General features: G+C 34.9%; 1 long non-coding RNA gene and 1 pseudogene across 7 annotated transcripts; one reads left to right on the forward strand and one right to left on the reverse strand.

Moving 5' to 3' along the window:
- Window positions 1–3,251: 3,251 nt before the first annotated feature.
- On the forward strand, window positions 3,252–4,952 carry LOC125585784 (annotated as a pseudogene).
- Window positions 4,953–12,325: 7,373 nt separating this feature from the next.
- LOC106394528 lies at window positions 12,326–14,721 on the reverse strand. 7 transcript variants are annotated; one of them, XR_007321999.1, is made up of 7 exons: window positions 14,383–14,721; window positions 14,215–14,276; window positions 13,778–13,978; window positions 13,575–13,687; window positions 13,376–13,483; window positions 13,242–13,299; window positions 12,326–13,053 (listed from the first exon to the last, which is right to left on the reverse strand). It is a non-coding gene; the product is annotated as an uncharacterized LOC106394528 (long non-coding RNA). The 7 variants fall into 7 exon arrangements; XR_007322001.1 differs by having other exon boundaries at window positions 13,376–13,469; window positions 14,383–14,717; XR_002658247.2 differs by having other exon boundaries at window positions 13,129–13,299; window positions 13,376–13,469; window positions 14,383–14,717.
- Between the last annotated feature and the right edge of the window lie 1,545 nt (window positions 14,722–16,266).

Here is a 16,266-nt window from a genome sequence, read left to right on the forward strand (position 1 = left end):
AAGTTTGAAGTATATTTAGAGTTTGGAGAATAAGGTTTGGGATTAAGTTTTGGGGTTTAAGGTTTATAGTTTACATTTAAAGTATAGATTTTAGATTAAAGGTTTCTGCTTATAGTTTAGGATTTAAAGTTTATAATTTTTTAAAAAAATTATGTTTTGTTATTTCTAATTTAGTTTAAGATTTATGTTTTGGAATTTATAGATTAAAATTAAAAAGACTAAATTACGACTTAAATTTTAAAATCTTCTAATTAATACTACCATTATTGACTATTAGTTTATATAATTGTAGTTAAGTTTAAAGTATGTGGTTTAAGGTTTGTGATAATATAATAGTGGTTAAGATAGATATTTGAAAATAAAACAAATAAATTTATAGTTTATATAAGGAATAGGGTTTAGTTTAGTAATAACCTAATAATATTATCTGTAGAGATTATATTCATGACTTTGTATATACCGTTGGAATTTGGGGTTTAGAGTATTGTATTTAGGTTGCGGTTTTAAGATTTAGATTTTAAATTTGACATAAGATTTTTTAAAATAATTAAATTTTGAGTTTAAGATTAGAGTTATATTATGAAAAGACTGAAGTTTAAAGCTTATATTTAGGGTTTAAAAACATGTTTAGGGTTTAGGGTTTTGCTTTTTTTTTTCAAAAACCACAAAAAACAAATTTTTTTTTTTTTAATAAATCTGAATGTGCTTACAAAATTTTAACCGGTTCCAAAATTGGTTTACAAAATTATATTTGGTTTAAACATTTTGTTTACTTCTTCATTTTACGCTTGCCTTAAAACAAAAGTTCATCACTTTTAACCTTGGTTTGATCCAAGTCCATGAACTGAGCTCAAAATTATATTCAATAAACTTATAAAACATATATTTTACATAGAATCTTTTCAAGTTTTACACTTATCATCTTCACTTCCGACACAAGCATCTTGTTAATGTTCAATGTATCTCAGACATGAAAGAAAGACTGCAACTTCACAGGCAATGTATCTATCACTCAAGCAACAAGATGACAGAGAGGACCAACCATCGAATACACCACAAAAAGTCACATCCTCAGACATAAAATCCAACAAACGCAAGCACAACGCCACTCTTTATACAGCTAGAAATACAAAGGAGAGAGAGAGAGCGGGAGAAGGAAGAACTCACTTCCCACACAATCATGGCGCCCTGGTTGATACCCCTACGTTTTTGTTGAGTGAAAATGTAAGAGCTCCTGCTCTTACCGCTGGTGATGATACGATTTGGTATATAGGCCAAGCTCTGCAGTGAGAGGATGTGGTCTGAAAACGTTCTCTTGGCCCTTTTGCTCACACAACAACCGATCCCAAGATATTGTCGAGGCACAGGCTTTTCTCCATTGCTCCAGCTGCTACACATACTCTTACTACTAGTCGAGACACAAGAGCTTTATCTACACTCTCTAGAGCCTGAGAAATAAGTGTTGTTAAGAGTATATGTATATTCCTACATAGCCATTAAACTGCGGAGCAGCTGCCTCAACTTCAGACAGAAGACATAGTCACGAACCCGAAACCTCTGCTTCGTCCTAAGGTGAATGAAAATGGCGATAAGATAGCTTATGATTTCAAGTCACGAACATACATAACATATAAAGAACCCTTGTCATGTCATGTAATCTTTGCAATGACATTTAGAGCCCGTGTTTTGGGACACCTCAGGAGAATAAAACAAGCATTACCAGTAAATGTTCAAGGAATAAGAAGTAGCAGACTGTGCTGATTAGTACAAGCACTACAAACTCTTGGCCCACATCTTTAGTTGTTAGTGTATGGAAAAAATAAGCCATAGACTGTGTTCATGCTTTGAGGGTTAACACTCAATTGTTTTAATCTTGACTCTCTCCAATCAAGCTGAGCCAAAAGAAAAGAGTCTTACCTCAGAGGAACCAAGAACCTTCTTGCAGTAAACTACAGGAGCAGCAACCACATTCATTGTAAACACCCCTGACAGAAAAAATAAAATAAAATCAGAAACGTATTTGCCACTGAATAAATATTAAGCACCACAAAGATAGCTAGCATTTGGACCTGCAGCTACAGCACCGACATCACAGGTTACAAGAGCAAGATTAGGCTTCTTCCCTGACGCCCGAAATCCAGCATACATACCAGCAGCTGTAACCCCACCAGCTACCTAAACAAACAAGAAAGATTCAATCTTTCAAACTTTTAACAGAATCAAGAAGATCTCTCTACCTGTTTCCACGAGCCTTCAGGTAGAGATATTGGAGCTGTCTTATATGTTACCAGACGCCTCTTCTGTGGTTGTTGCCACTGTGAACACTCTCAATTCTCGCCGATGAGACGCCATAAAGCTCTGAGACATGGAAAAAAACTCGAAAGTGTTAAACTTGATTGTTTATCGGTGACCAATCACGCGCAGAGGGTAAAGGGGTTGCTCGAAAGAGAGGGATAGAGAAAGAAGAGACCTTTGGAGTGAAGAAATGGGGAAGCTTGAGGACAGAGGAGTGGATATGATAACACAAATTCATCTTCTTTCTTGAGAACAATCGTCGAGCTCGAATTGTCGTAGCCAGTGGAGGAGGGAGAATGAGAGTGTGAATCTAGAGAAGATGGTGGTGAAGAGCGACAGAGGAAGGCGGAGGAGTAATTATAGAAGGCGGACTAGGGTTCCTAAGTTTCGATTTTGAACAAGGTGACGATGGTGTTTTCGATTAGAGAAGAACCCAGTTCGTTCATCTTTTACAAAAACTAGTCTGAGGTTTACAACTGAAGCAGATGGAAGAAGAAGGTAGATCGATTCAAGTAAAAAAAAAAAATTTGTGTCGTGAGTGAGAACAAAAAAAAAGAGCTGAAAATTGGCCAAGTGTTTTACTCTAAAATCACTTTTCAGCTAAAGTATTGGTTTTTATGTTCCCGCTTAATGAAATTTTTTACTAGCGCGATTTTAATGCTACAATAGAGTTGTGATCCGATTTTAACACTTTTGGTAGCAGTTTGTGAAATCGTGCTATCACGAACTGCTACTGATACTCATATTTCTTGTAGTGTGTGGCAGCTACTTCATGTGTTTGCCATGCTATTTGGCTACGAAACTTGCTAAAGGAGTTGAACCTACCACAAGAGGAGACAACGAAGATCTTTGTGGATAACAAGTCGGCAATAGCATTGGCGAAAAATCCAGTCTTCCATGATCGAAGTAAGCACATCGACACTCGTTATCACTACATTCGAGAATGTGTTACTAAGATGGATGTGCAATTGGAGTATGTGAAGACAAATGATCAAGTAGCTGATATCTTCTCCAAGCCACTCAAGCGAGAAGACTTTATCAAGATGATGAGCTTACTCAGAGTAACAAATCAAGTTTAAGAGGGGGTGTTAAAAGGTAAACTTGATTTGGATCAAGTTAAGTATTGGGCTAATCATGTGTTGATCCAAAACTTAGTCCAAATTCTAGAAAAATCATCCACCTCCTTAGAATAAAAATCTAGATATTCTCATAGAATTATCTAGATAATTATGATAAAAAATCTTAGATATTATGGTAGAATTCTCTAGATTTAGGATTAAAATATGTAAGATATTTTGTATTTTGGAGACTATAAATACCTCCACTCCCCTTTCATTTTGTATCACCAAGAAAAAAACCAAGCTTGTAACAAGTAATAAGATTCTCTTCTAAGTTATAAAATCTTTATTCTTCACAAAGTTTCTTTCTCTTCAAACACTTAAAACACTTTCTCCATCTTATAAAGTTTTTCATTCCAACATATTGATACCTAAGGCTGTTGCGGCATGTGCGTTTATCTTTGGTTTTCTCTTTTTCTACTTTTAGGAATCTGCAAACGCATCTTTTGACGAGATTCCGTTTTTAACTGTAGACTAAGAAGACGGACAATGCTGCCTGCCACCAGCTCCACCTCATCAAACTCTACGTATCATCTCCATCCTAATGCTCTGGAGTTTATCCCTTTTGCTGCAACCTTAAGCATAACTTGTTTTAGCTATATAAAAACTTGTGCAGACATGAGCTATTACTTTTCGAGGCACTTCAAGAAGTTTTAGAAGAAGAGATAGACAGAGACCCGCATGTATGCCTCATGGGTAAAGACGTAGGCCACTACGGAGGCTCGTACAAAGTCACCAAAGGCCTAGCTGAAAAATTCGGCGATCTCAGGGTTCTCGACACCCCCATCTGTGAAAAGGCATTCACTGGTATGGGCATCGGAGAGGACTAAGACCCGTCTGTCGAAGGTATGAACTTGGGGTTTCTACTCTTAGCCTTCAACCAAATCTCCAACAACTGTGGCATGCTTCACTACACATCCGGTGGGCCAGTTCACCATCCCGGTTGTCATTCGTGGGCCTGGTGGTGTGGGCCGGCAGCTCGGAGCTGAGCATTCCCAGCGGCTAGAGTCTTACTTCCAGTCGATCCTGTGATACTCTTTGAACATGTTCTGCTTTATAACCTCAAGGAGAATATCCCTGACGAAGAAAACATCTGTAATCTAGAAGAACCTAAAATGGTCAGACCTGGTGAACACATCACGATCCTGACTTATTCAAGAATGAGGTAAATGAATCACAGCCAAGTAATGAATCACAACATTGCTATTAAACTAATAGAATACATGTGTATCATCAGGTACCATGTAATGCAGGCGCAAAGACGCTGGTGAACAATGGGTATGATCCATAGGTCATCGACATTAGGTCGTTGAAGCCGTTTGATCTCTACACAATTGGGAACTCGGTGAATGTATGAGAACGGGAGGGATAGGAGCGAGTTTGACGGCAGCCATAAACGAGAAATTTCTTGATTACTTGGATGCTCCGGTGATGTGTTTGTCTTCTCAGGAAGTTCCAACACCTTACGCCGGTACGTTGGAGGAATGGACGGTTGTTCAGCCAGCTCAAATCGCCACTGCTGTTGAACAACTCTGTTAGTAATTATATCTTTTAACCGAGTCTCTTTTGACGTCGAAAGGCATTCTATTTTACGTTTTATTATTGTTTTGGTTGTCTCGGATGAAATATAGTGACACGGTTCAGATAGCGAATAAATTATATTCTTGGTGTTGGACGTATGTTTCCTACTCTCTATTTTTAATTCTAAAATGAAGTAAAATAAAGGGTTTTTGCACTAGATAACCACAAAACAAATGTTATTTAGGTAAACAGACATGGAGACTGTACATTTTTGATTAATACGAGTATGCTCCTACATTTAGACTTAGGTGTTGTACTGACCAAACCGGTACCCCATCTTTACCCGTCACGATTCTATATTTTTTATGTTTCTTCATTTTTGCTCTTCTAATTTTTTTTTTTTTAATTATTGAAAGAATATCTCTCATCTTCACATAAATCCCTATTTTTTCCCCATTAATGGACGAGTTTGAAGTTTGGAGATCCTGAGAATGTTCAACGATGATGATGAAGAAGGAAAAGATCTCTCCGATCTAAGAAATCCAGACTCGGATCCGTTTCTAGCACCGGAGGATGTCTAGTCACCGAGGGTGGAGGAAACTGCGACTGTCCGGTGTCTAGCCAGTGTTCGTGGTGACCTTCCCCACCCGGATACCGATCAACGTGACGGAAGGGTTCTCGCCGGTCATGGCTTTCTCTACCATTATCTTGTTGTTAGCGAGCACGAGCCTTACACATGAGAGAGGAATAAGCAACTTTAAATCACAATTCTATTTGATTTTGGAAATTTGGATCTAAAGTTCTAATCTTTAGTGTGAAAAAAGGTAGAAGAATCATCATTATCGATACAAGAAAGGAAGAACAACAAGGTCTCTTTTGAAATCATCAGTTTCCCAAAATCATTATTGATACATGGCATATCCGGTACCAAATCCATATATCCAGATATCTCGTTAGAGAACTATCGAATCCCATAAATATATGGTTACACCATAACTTATCTGGTTATATTTGATTTCGTCTTTCGCACATAGGAATCTGAATTATAGTATCCGAATTAATTTTTTAATATTCGGTTAAACTCGTACATACATATTAATTCATCTCTTATATTAACTCAACTCAACAGGAATCTATATGGTATTATCCAATTATATAAGTTTTTCTTGAGTTCAACCCTAAGGTGGAAATGTATGTAGGTTCAACACCCAATTGTAATTTGTTATTCATATCTTTTTAAAAAAGAAAAAATATAACAAACATCTAACAAGTTATATTATATTTTGAAAATAAAAAGGTAAAAAAAAATAAGAAACTAATAGTAGTTGCAAAAAGAATTTTTTTTTTTAATATTTCTAACGCCGTCATTAAAACACTAAACCCTAAATCCTAAATATTAAACCCTAAACCTTGAGGTAAATCCAAAGGTTTAGGGTTTAGGATTAAGAGTTTAGTGTTTTTAAGATTTAGTGTTTAGTTTTTATGATTTAGGATTTAAGATTTATCCAAGGGGTTAGGGTTTACCCAAGAGTTTAGGGTTTATCCAAGGGTTTAGGGTTTATCCAAGTGTTTAGGGTTTATATTTAGGGTTTAGGGTTTAGTTTTTTTGGTGAAGGTGTTACGAATATTTTTAAAATCATTATTTTAGCAGCTACTATTATTTTTACTTTACCTATATTTTTTATTTAAAAAACCTAATATAACTTGTTGGATATTTATATACTCTTTGTTTTTTTTTCAAGATATGAAATACTCCCTCCGTTTCATAATACTTGATGTTTTGTAATAGTGCACAAAGATTAAGAAAATTACATTTTCTTAGAAAAATATTTTAAAGATATAATTTTAAAATCAGTTAACCAATTATAAAAAAAAGACTATAAAATCTAATTGGTTGAACAGTTTCCAATAAAGTTAAAGTTAACCTTAAAATCTCAAAACTTCCTTAAAATTTCAAAACATCATGTAAATTGAAACAAAACAAAACTTCTAAAACATCATCTATATTGAAACAGAGGGAGTATGAAATAACAAAATACTATTGGTTGGGGAATCTACAGGTTAACCATAAGAGATGAAACCAAGACAAACTTTATATTATACATTCGGGATTATCTATGTATGTTTAGGGTATAGTGATTACTAATTTTGATGTTGTTATAGTATCTATGACTAGTTTATACTTTTTGATGACAGTGTTCTCTAACTTAATATCATGGTTAATGATTTTTGGTCTAGGGCTTAAAATTTATCTGTTGTGACCTCTAATAATTAGGGTTCGGATTTTCACCATGGTATACATATATATGGAAATCTCGTTAGAGATTTATCGAATTTTATAAATATTTCCGGTTACAAAGTAACTTATCCTGTTATATTCCTCATCTTGACTTTGTACAATGGGTTCAGAAACGAAGTTATCAACAGTTCATAGACTAACGCTGTAAATTCAGAATATTTGCTTGGGCTAAATTGTAAGATTGAAATGTCTGGAGCTTAATCAATAGGATATTTCTGCACATACTGAAAGTCTGAGTCTCTTTGTAAAAAACAGAAGTTTAGGGACCTTTTTTGCAAAAGTGGGAAATCACCATTGGAACTCCTCTTCACTTCGATCCCGACGGCAAAGCCTGAATCCGGTGAAGCCGGCCTCGAAGGAGCAAGACATGACGAAGAATGAATCCCTAGGATTGGTCTTTCCACGCCGAAAAAGCTTGAATCACGGTGGCTATGAGCGATTGTCGCGGCTGAGGATCTCAATGAACACGACGAGGAAGACAGAGACGTCACAGAGGAATGCGGAAGTAGTCATGTCGTGGCGGAGAAGCCGACACAGAGCCGAGAACGAAGACGAAGTTTGTGGTGGTTCGCGGAAGTGGTCCTGTCGTGAGACGACGGCCAGGCTCTGGTTTCAGTTGATGGCGGAAGAAGAAACCGGCGACGGAATTGGCGAACAAGGACATGGAAGAGAAGGAGGTGGCTTGGTTTCGTCGATCAATTCCTTTTTAAATTATTATTTAGCTAACCGGTTTCATATGTGGAGGAGTAGAGAACACATATATACTTAAGTTATTTTCTTTTTCAATCTGTTCACGTCCTTTTCAACTTTTCATCAATCAAACAATAAGACAATTCATAACCTCATAATTTGCGGTTCCAAGTCGAGCTAGTAGGTCTATCTGATTGTTGTCAAGGACATAAATGTCAATGTGCTATCTTCAATCTTCATGTTCGCAAATTAATAAAAAAATACACACTTCTGCAAATTTCTCCTATAATTTGTATATGGGCAAATCTCCAAAATAGCACCTTTATAAGTTTATATCACAAAAATAGCACTCCAAAACTAAAATGACCAAAATAGCACCTTTCTAAGTTTATCTTTTGAAATTTTTAATTTTTTAATTTTTCAAAATTTGAAATCTTATCCCCAAAACTTCATTTCTCAACTCTAAACCCTAAACCTTAAACTCTAAACCCTACCCTAAACCCTAAACTCTAAACCCTAAACCCTAAACCCTAAACCCTAAACCCTAAATCCTAAACCCCACCCTTTAACTCTAAACTCTAAGTTTGTGACTTTTGATAAAACATTAAGTGCTATTTTTGTGACTTTTGACCTTGAGTGCTAGTTTGGGAACAAAAACTTGATTTAGTGCTATTTTTGTCTTTTTCTCTTTGTATATTCACCTAATTGAGCCTAAAATAAATTATGGAGTACAAAATGTTTCGGTCAAACTCCATATTTTACTCCATAATAAAATTTATTCTATTTATGGAATAATCTATTCTTCTCTCTTATCTCTCTCGTCTCTCTCATCTTTTCTTGAAGTTACCGGCTTTCGGATTTGCAGTCTCTGGCCAACGTCCAGTTCGCCGGCGTTGTGCCTTGTAAATTTGTAATTAGTTTATTTTGTTTTGTCACCGACTTGTTTGGGGTTTGTCTCCGGTTTTAATCCGGTTTTGTTCTTCCGTCTTGTTCGGATCTTAACTCCGATTGGGTTCGGTTTATCTTTTGTTTAATCGGCTTAAAATCTCTAGCCTTTGTGTGTTATAATCTCTTTCTGGTCTTCCCCAATCGATTGAACAGATCTGGGTTTTCACTAATGCTTGACTCTTTGCTCATGAGAAAGTAAATCCTCACTTCTTGGCTATGGCGATTTAAAGTGCAGGTCATCCATGTGTGAAGATTCAAGGTGTTGCGGTTATCTGGAGAAGTGTATGAAGATTTAAAACTCTGGTCATGTTCAGACGGTGTTTTAAGGAATGCTCTAGTCCGATTAACTGGGTTCTTAACTCTTGGTGTTTAAGCCTAAATCTCAACAATCTTTTGGGATAATCAAAGCAAAGGCTTTAAACGATGCAAATAAAAGTGAGTACGAGCTTGTTAATTCTAAGTGGCTTTGCATTTTCCGCTGATGATGGTGAGATGGTGATTAAGACTGCGGTGGCCAAGTCACGACGTGGTGGGGATGATGTGACGACGAAGTCAACATGATGTCATACCTCTGGATTCCTTTAGAAGCTCTACCATTTAGGATACACGTGTAATGCAAAGATATATATTTCTTGTGTAATCTGGAAACTGGGCTTGCTTTTCTTTGCATTGTAATCTTTAAAGCCCATGTGGGCATTAATGAAAATGTTGACCAAAAAAAAAAGTCTGCATATCTTTTTTTTTCTTTCATGCACACGTAGCAGCATGTGGTATTGTCTCGGGTTTAGAGTTGTTCCGGCTATGCATGTATCTGGTAATTAATGATTCTTTTTTAAACAAACTCCGATCCGGACGAGAAGTTATAATAAAATTTATTTTATATTAATTTATAAAGTATTTAAAAATTATTATAGATTAAAAGATATTATAAACAAACAAAAAATAAAAAAATTATGAGATTATTATAATAAATATCTTTGTTTTGAATTATAATGATAGTAACCTTCAATAAATAACATTATATTTTTAATATTTATTTTAGTTTCAATGTTTAGTTTTAAAATATTCTTTATTAAACTAACTTATTAAAATATTTTTTACAAATATGACTCAAAACTTTAAGTCATCCCTAAAATAATTCATGCTTTTTTAGAATTTTTTTTGTACTTTATAGGTAATGTAATTGTATATTTTCTTTGTCATGTGTTTTGTAAACTTTTGATAAGCGAAGTATATAATAATGTTTATGGTTTTTGAAAATGTTATGGTGTTGAAGGATTATTTATGTTAAGATTAGTTCTATTTGAGTTCGATGTTTGTGTCTATATTAATAGATTACGACGTAAAACATATTATATTAAGTGAATGAGGTGTATGTGGTTCTCGCCTTGTATGTTTTTTGGTAATTTTGAATCTAAAATTGGTTGGTCAATTGCGGTTTACTATATTTTAAGTTCTTAAGAATAAGTTTGTGGCTTATGATTATCATTTGTATGAATGGATTGAGATTAATATGATTACATTTCGTTACGGTATATGTTGGGCTAGAAATAATATTTCCTAAGTAAAATAGTGAAAGTATAAATCTAATTGTTTATATCATAAATTAACACTTAAATATATAACTATAAAATTCTGTTTCAAATATTTTAATTCGTTTAAGGTCGTTCCATAGGTGTAAAGCAGATATCTTTGATGCATATGTAATCTACGTCTTTGTTTACTATTACGTAAATAGTTTATTTATTCTTTATTTTTCTATTAGTTTCTTAACTTTAACAGTTTTAATTGAATATTTTGTAGTTCTTTGTAAATGAATAAAATTATATTAGTTGGTTTGTGCTAAGTTTAAGTGATTTAATTTAGTAATTTTTTATTTATATATATATATATATATAAATTACTTCATTATACATTGTATTGCATTTAATATTATATTTAAAATATGTTTTTTTTGAAGAGTTTCAATATTTATAATATTTTGTTTAATTTATTTATATAGATGAGAAAAAAAAAGTTTCTATTGTAGCATGAAATTTATGATATTGCAAAATGGGGTTTGTAAACAAAAAATGGGTAACTAAAGGTTAATTTTCTTTTACGATTTGTGTAACATTTTTTTATGATTCATGTAGTTAATTCTGAATGCTATTAATTAATGTATTCATGTGCTTCGATGAATACAATTTTCATAAGAAATGGTCTTTGACTCATTCATTCAAAACAACGTTGAGGCAAATCTAGTAATCTATTCCATATACTTAATGGTCAAGCTCTCATGACTGAATTCATTTAAAGTTCATGAAAATAACCATGACCTTTTATCTTTACATTGATACAACAAATAATAGCGACAAAAGGGATTAGAGATTTCTGTGCTAGTGAGCCTGATTGACAAAGATATAATTAGTGCGAGAGGTTCAAACCATGTAACCATAAACTGATTGTATCATTCTTCAAAAATCTGAGACAGTCTATATAATCTTCTGAAGTTGAATACTATTATACATGCACCATTGAGAATCTAAAGACCACAATTTTGTTGCTTTTCATGATCGTAACTAACAGACTATTATTTGAGCATCTTACTTACTGAGGAAGCATTGACCAGCACTGGTTTCATAGTCAAACTCTGCAAACATATAAACCTGAGCATCAAATTGAGACGGTCTCTGCCGCTGCCGGTTCGTTTGTGTTAAAAAGCCTAATGATACCACTCAAATTACCCTAAGGAGTGATTTATACTCTCTCAAATAAGAGGTCGAGTTGTACTACTTAGGGATCGAATTCACAGGGAGCTAGGAAACCTAAGGATTCAAATATGATTTGTTAAGCAAAGATGTTTTAAGAGTTTAAAAAATAAATTGCAGTTTTATATTGAACAAGTGTTTGTTCAATAGCAGGTTTTTGGGGTTTTGGTGCTTAAAAAGAAAATAGTTAGACTTAGGGTTTTTATTCAGGAAAGTTGGAATTATAATCCTATAGATGCCTAATGAGTTGCATGCATGATAATGTAAAGCTCAACTATTTGATCAACAAGTCTTTCGGCTCTTGCGGGCACTGACTTGTTGTCTATTAACTAGATCTATGATCTCAACTCTCGTTATATTGATCTATAGAAAGTGTCGATCGATATTCCAATGGGCATATCGATCGATACACCTTTTGCACCGTCGATCGATATTCCAATGGGCATATCACTAGATCAGCTCTCGCCTTGCTCATAGCTCTATTAGAATGTTTTTAGGATGAGAATTAAGCTATGACTTTTATCAAATCAATCCAATGGCAGGTTCTAGGTAGCTAATCTAGACACATGCATTAATGAACAATCCTAAAGATGATTATCACAACTCAGCAATCTATAGTTGGGGCTAATCCCTCCTAACCTATTTAAACCCTAAAATGTAACAAGAGAACTACTCAGACATGGCTAAGCAATTCATAGCATCAGTTAAGTATAAAAACTTCATAAAATAATAAAATAGATATCAATTCCAATCACAAATTATAACTTTGGATCTTATCTCATATCTATCAATAAAACAATAAAACACAAAGAAAATACATTTTGCCTCTAACATGGCGGCAAAACTTATAAAATTAGGGTAAAAACTCGTAAAGAGCAATCTTGTAAAATAGTGAAATCTTGGGCTTCAAGTCGGCTGTGACCAAACAGGCTTCCTGCGCGCTTTGCTGTCGATCGACACCATGTCTTGTGTATCGATCGATTCTAGCTCTCCAATATCGACCGATAGTCGATCTCGATGGTCATCTCGGGTGCTTACTCCAAATATCTCCAAAATGCTCCAAAATCATTCTTATCTCCAAAACATTCATAATCTTATAAATATAATAAATAGACTCTATAATAATATAATTATTAGTAAAAACACCTATAAACTATGGATGGAAATGGGTCAAATCCATAGTCTATCACCTAAGCAATTATTCCATCGCAGTCAAAGCAATGTCGTTCATAAGAGGCTTGTCCATGTCTGATATAGTAGCCAAGTTATTAGACTGAGAATGCATAGAACTCCCTGGAAGAAGATCAAAATCCAGTGAAGGACCAGTCATGGACAGATCCAACGGTGAGATTTGCATTGGATGTAGCGTTGAGAGGTGGGAGGAGATTGGTCTTCCCATGTACTTTGATGCAACCGTTGACTTTCTTTCAAGCTGTGCAATAAATATCAGATTTAGAAAAGAGGAGGGGGCTTGAATGATTAAACAACCATAATCGATAAACAAAACCCCATCTCTAAGATGTGCATTTTCGATCCGGGGCTTATGCTCATCGAAGTAAGGATATTCACAATTAGGGCATATATCATGCTTGAGTGCTGCTCTAATGGCTATGTTCTCACATCGAATCTTGTCGTTCTCTGCCTTTAGTGCATTGTTATCTGCTCTCTCATGTTGCGCCTACAGAAACAGTATCAACAAATCTTATTCAGACAAAATTTCAAACACACAAAAGAGAGAGATTAAGACACATAACATTAAGCAGTGTGACGCTAATAACGTTTCTTCTTCCTATCAGTTTCAGTGCCGTCATGATGTTGGCTACCACCACCACCATCTCCTCCACTAACCTTTTCCAAACACCCTAGTCAGTGTCAATCCATATAAAAATTTTATACTGAGAAATTTCTATTGCTATTGGAATGTGATGACGATATTCATGGGATCAGGCTTACCTTTTTTATAAGTGGAGATTCACTGATTGGATGAAGGATAAAATTGTTATGGATCCAAGAATTGTGGCAGGCTATTGATACATAGACCTATATAGACCTAAAGATTGACCTATCTGCCAAAACCAATCAATACAAATTCAAAACCTAAACCACAGAGCACAACCAACCAAAAAAAACTAATTAAGATTATAGCAAGAACGCACTTGGATTGGATGATGAGGTGACCTTTATGGTGGGCAAGACAAAGAGAGCAAAGCTCACCGTTGGTGCAGTCTAAGTAATACATATTGCAATCACCCTTGTGAGTCTACATGAAACTTGCACTGAACAAAGAACTGCTCTTTAAGCAGAGGTTTCAGGCATGTCGGCTATCAACTATCTTCCTCCTCTGGTCCACCAGCTCCCTACACAAAAACCAATACAGATTTGATTTTCTGTTTCAGAACATAAATATCTGGTATACGATTATATATATATATATACTCCAAGAGAACATTTAAACATATCCTTTAAACCATAATTGAACTGAAAACTTTAGAAAAAAGAATATCTAAAGAAGAATTGAACAATTGAACTTTCACAATTTTTTGGGTTGTGAAAGACTCTTTTTATGAACAAATGGCGGAGCTAATTAAGATACCTGAGAAGTGAGAACCGAGAAGAGAGCAACTGGACTCGAACAGTGGAGGTGGAGCGGCTCGTCTGCAGATCGGAGAGGAATACCGAAACGTTAGCCATATCTCACATAATTAGTTTACTGGTTAGCTTAGAAGAATGAGAGGATGATTCTCTAAGAAGGAAATCATACCTTTTTTATAGATGAACCTCCACCGCCTTGTAGATCCAGAAATCACATTGATTATAGATCGTGTGTGAGAGATTAATGGAGGTTTTTTTTAAAGATGATTATTTATTGATAGTATCGTTTCGTACGCTGAGGAAGAAGATGAAAGAGCTATTGAGAAAACCTAATCGACATTGGGTGCTGGAGAGGCGAAGAAGAAGAACACAGGAAAGCCCATCCAAATTGTGTGGAAGTCTTAAGCAACCGCAAAGCCCAACAAAAATAAAAGCCCAACCGAAGTGCACAAATCTTTTAATGAAACACTACGTTTTTCCTCCCTGGCACGTGTCAGATGGTCGACGTCCGAATTAGTGATCTACCCGCCTGGATACGCTGGGAGAGAAGGAAACTCTATTATAAATTCTCTCGCTTTGAAGCTTCGCTTATCTCTGCCATCATATACTGGTTATCTCAGCGGATAATACTAACAATAGGTAATACTCTACCCAAATGAAGGAGATATGCATTAACAATGAAAACATATAACAATTATAATTTGACCGAGTTATGCCATTACTTATGTAAATGTTGGGCTTGTACAATGCTGCATTGTCAATGCCCTTAAGAACAAGTGTATTTTTATTTTTAATTTTGTTCATAATTTGAATTTCAGTTTCATGAAAAGTCAAGGGTTGACTCTGTTATACTGCTGCTAATATAAAACCTTTTTTTTTAATGAATGTTAAATTTATTATTCTTTAATATTAAGTGTGTCTTTGTTTGAAATAAAAAAAGAAACTACTTCTACTCATATTCCTTTAGTGCTTCTCCTAACACCTCCTACCACCTCCTAAGAATATTTTCAGTCTCGTCCAAAACCAGTATTGCAAGAGATCTTCCAGACCCTTTAAACCTTTAGACTGCACCAGAGTAAACTTGTTGCGGATGGCTTTATCGGGTGAGCTTGATCAAGACTTGAAGAGGCAGGCCTAGAGTAACCCCTAAACTGGATCAAAGATCAAATTAGACATAACAATCTTAACTAGTATCATAATTAAGAAGGCTATTTCACCACATAAACAACATCTGATAATAAATTGTCTTAAAATGCAAAAGTCCAAAATATTACAAACTAGTTAGATAATATAAAGTTTCTTGAGAAAATAAATTAAGAGAGAATTTTGATATAATGACTCATGCGTCTTGGCCACATCAAACTCTTGATATAATGACTCATGCTTCAAACCACTCAAGCGCAATAGTATATGGAGGTTATAGCGTTTGATAATTATACCAGCGCAATGGAGTGAGCTTTCTCCAGATATGACCAATGGTTTGAAGCATATCCTCCTTGAACTGTGGGATAAAGACAGTTGAAGAGTTGCGGCAACAATTTCTTTCAGACTGTTTTGAAATGGCTAGAGATAGTTTGGCAGACTTTTCAAAAGTTATACCCACAACCGTGACTTTGCGTAGCCACCGTTATCTGAAATAGATGTGTTGAGACTCACCTTAACAACATTTTTAATGATATCTTCCCTGCTGAAAAGCGCATCCAAAGTGTTTTTTGAAATGTTTGTCCACCTCTTCTACAAATGTTTGTACAACTCTTGTACTGAAAGATTTGAAATCTGAAATCTTACGCAGCATCGGAGGTTTCCATTGTAGAGTGATATTAAATGGAAAACATGATAGCTTTTTTTTTTATAATAGTTAAGCAGCTGTGACGACAGGATTGAAAAAGTTTATGAAAACTTCTACTTAGATGAACGGGTTTTGCTTTCATGGGCCGGGGATTTTGATCTGTTTATGAGTCTAATCCAAATTACTCAAATCTTTCAGTACAACTCTTCTGTAATTTTATAATAATAACTGTCTAAGAAACTGCCTGGGTTGCTTAGGACTCAA

This window comes from Brassica napus, chromosome C4 (assembly GCF_020379485.1).
Source record: "Brassica napus cultivar Da-Ae chromosome C4, Da-Ae, whole genome shotgun sequence".
In the NCBI taxonomy this organism is placed as follows: domain Eukaryota; kingdom Viridiplantae; phylum Streptophyta; class Magnoliopsida; order Brassicales; family Brassicaceae; genus Brassica; species Brassica napus.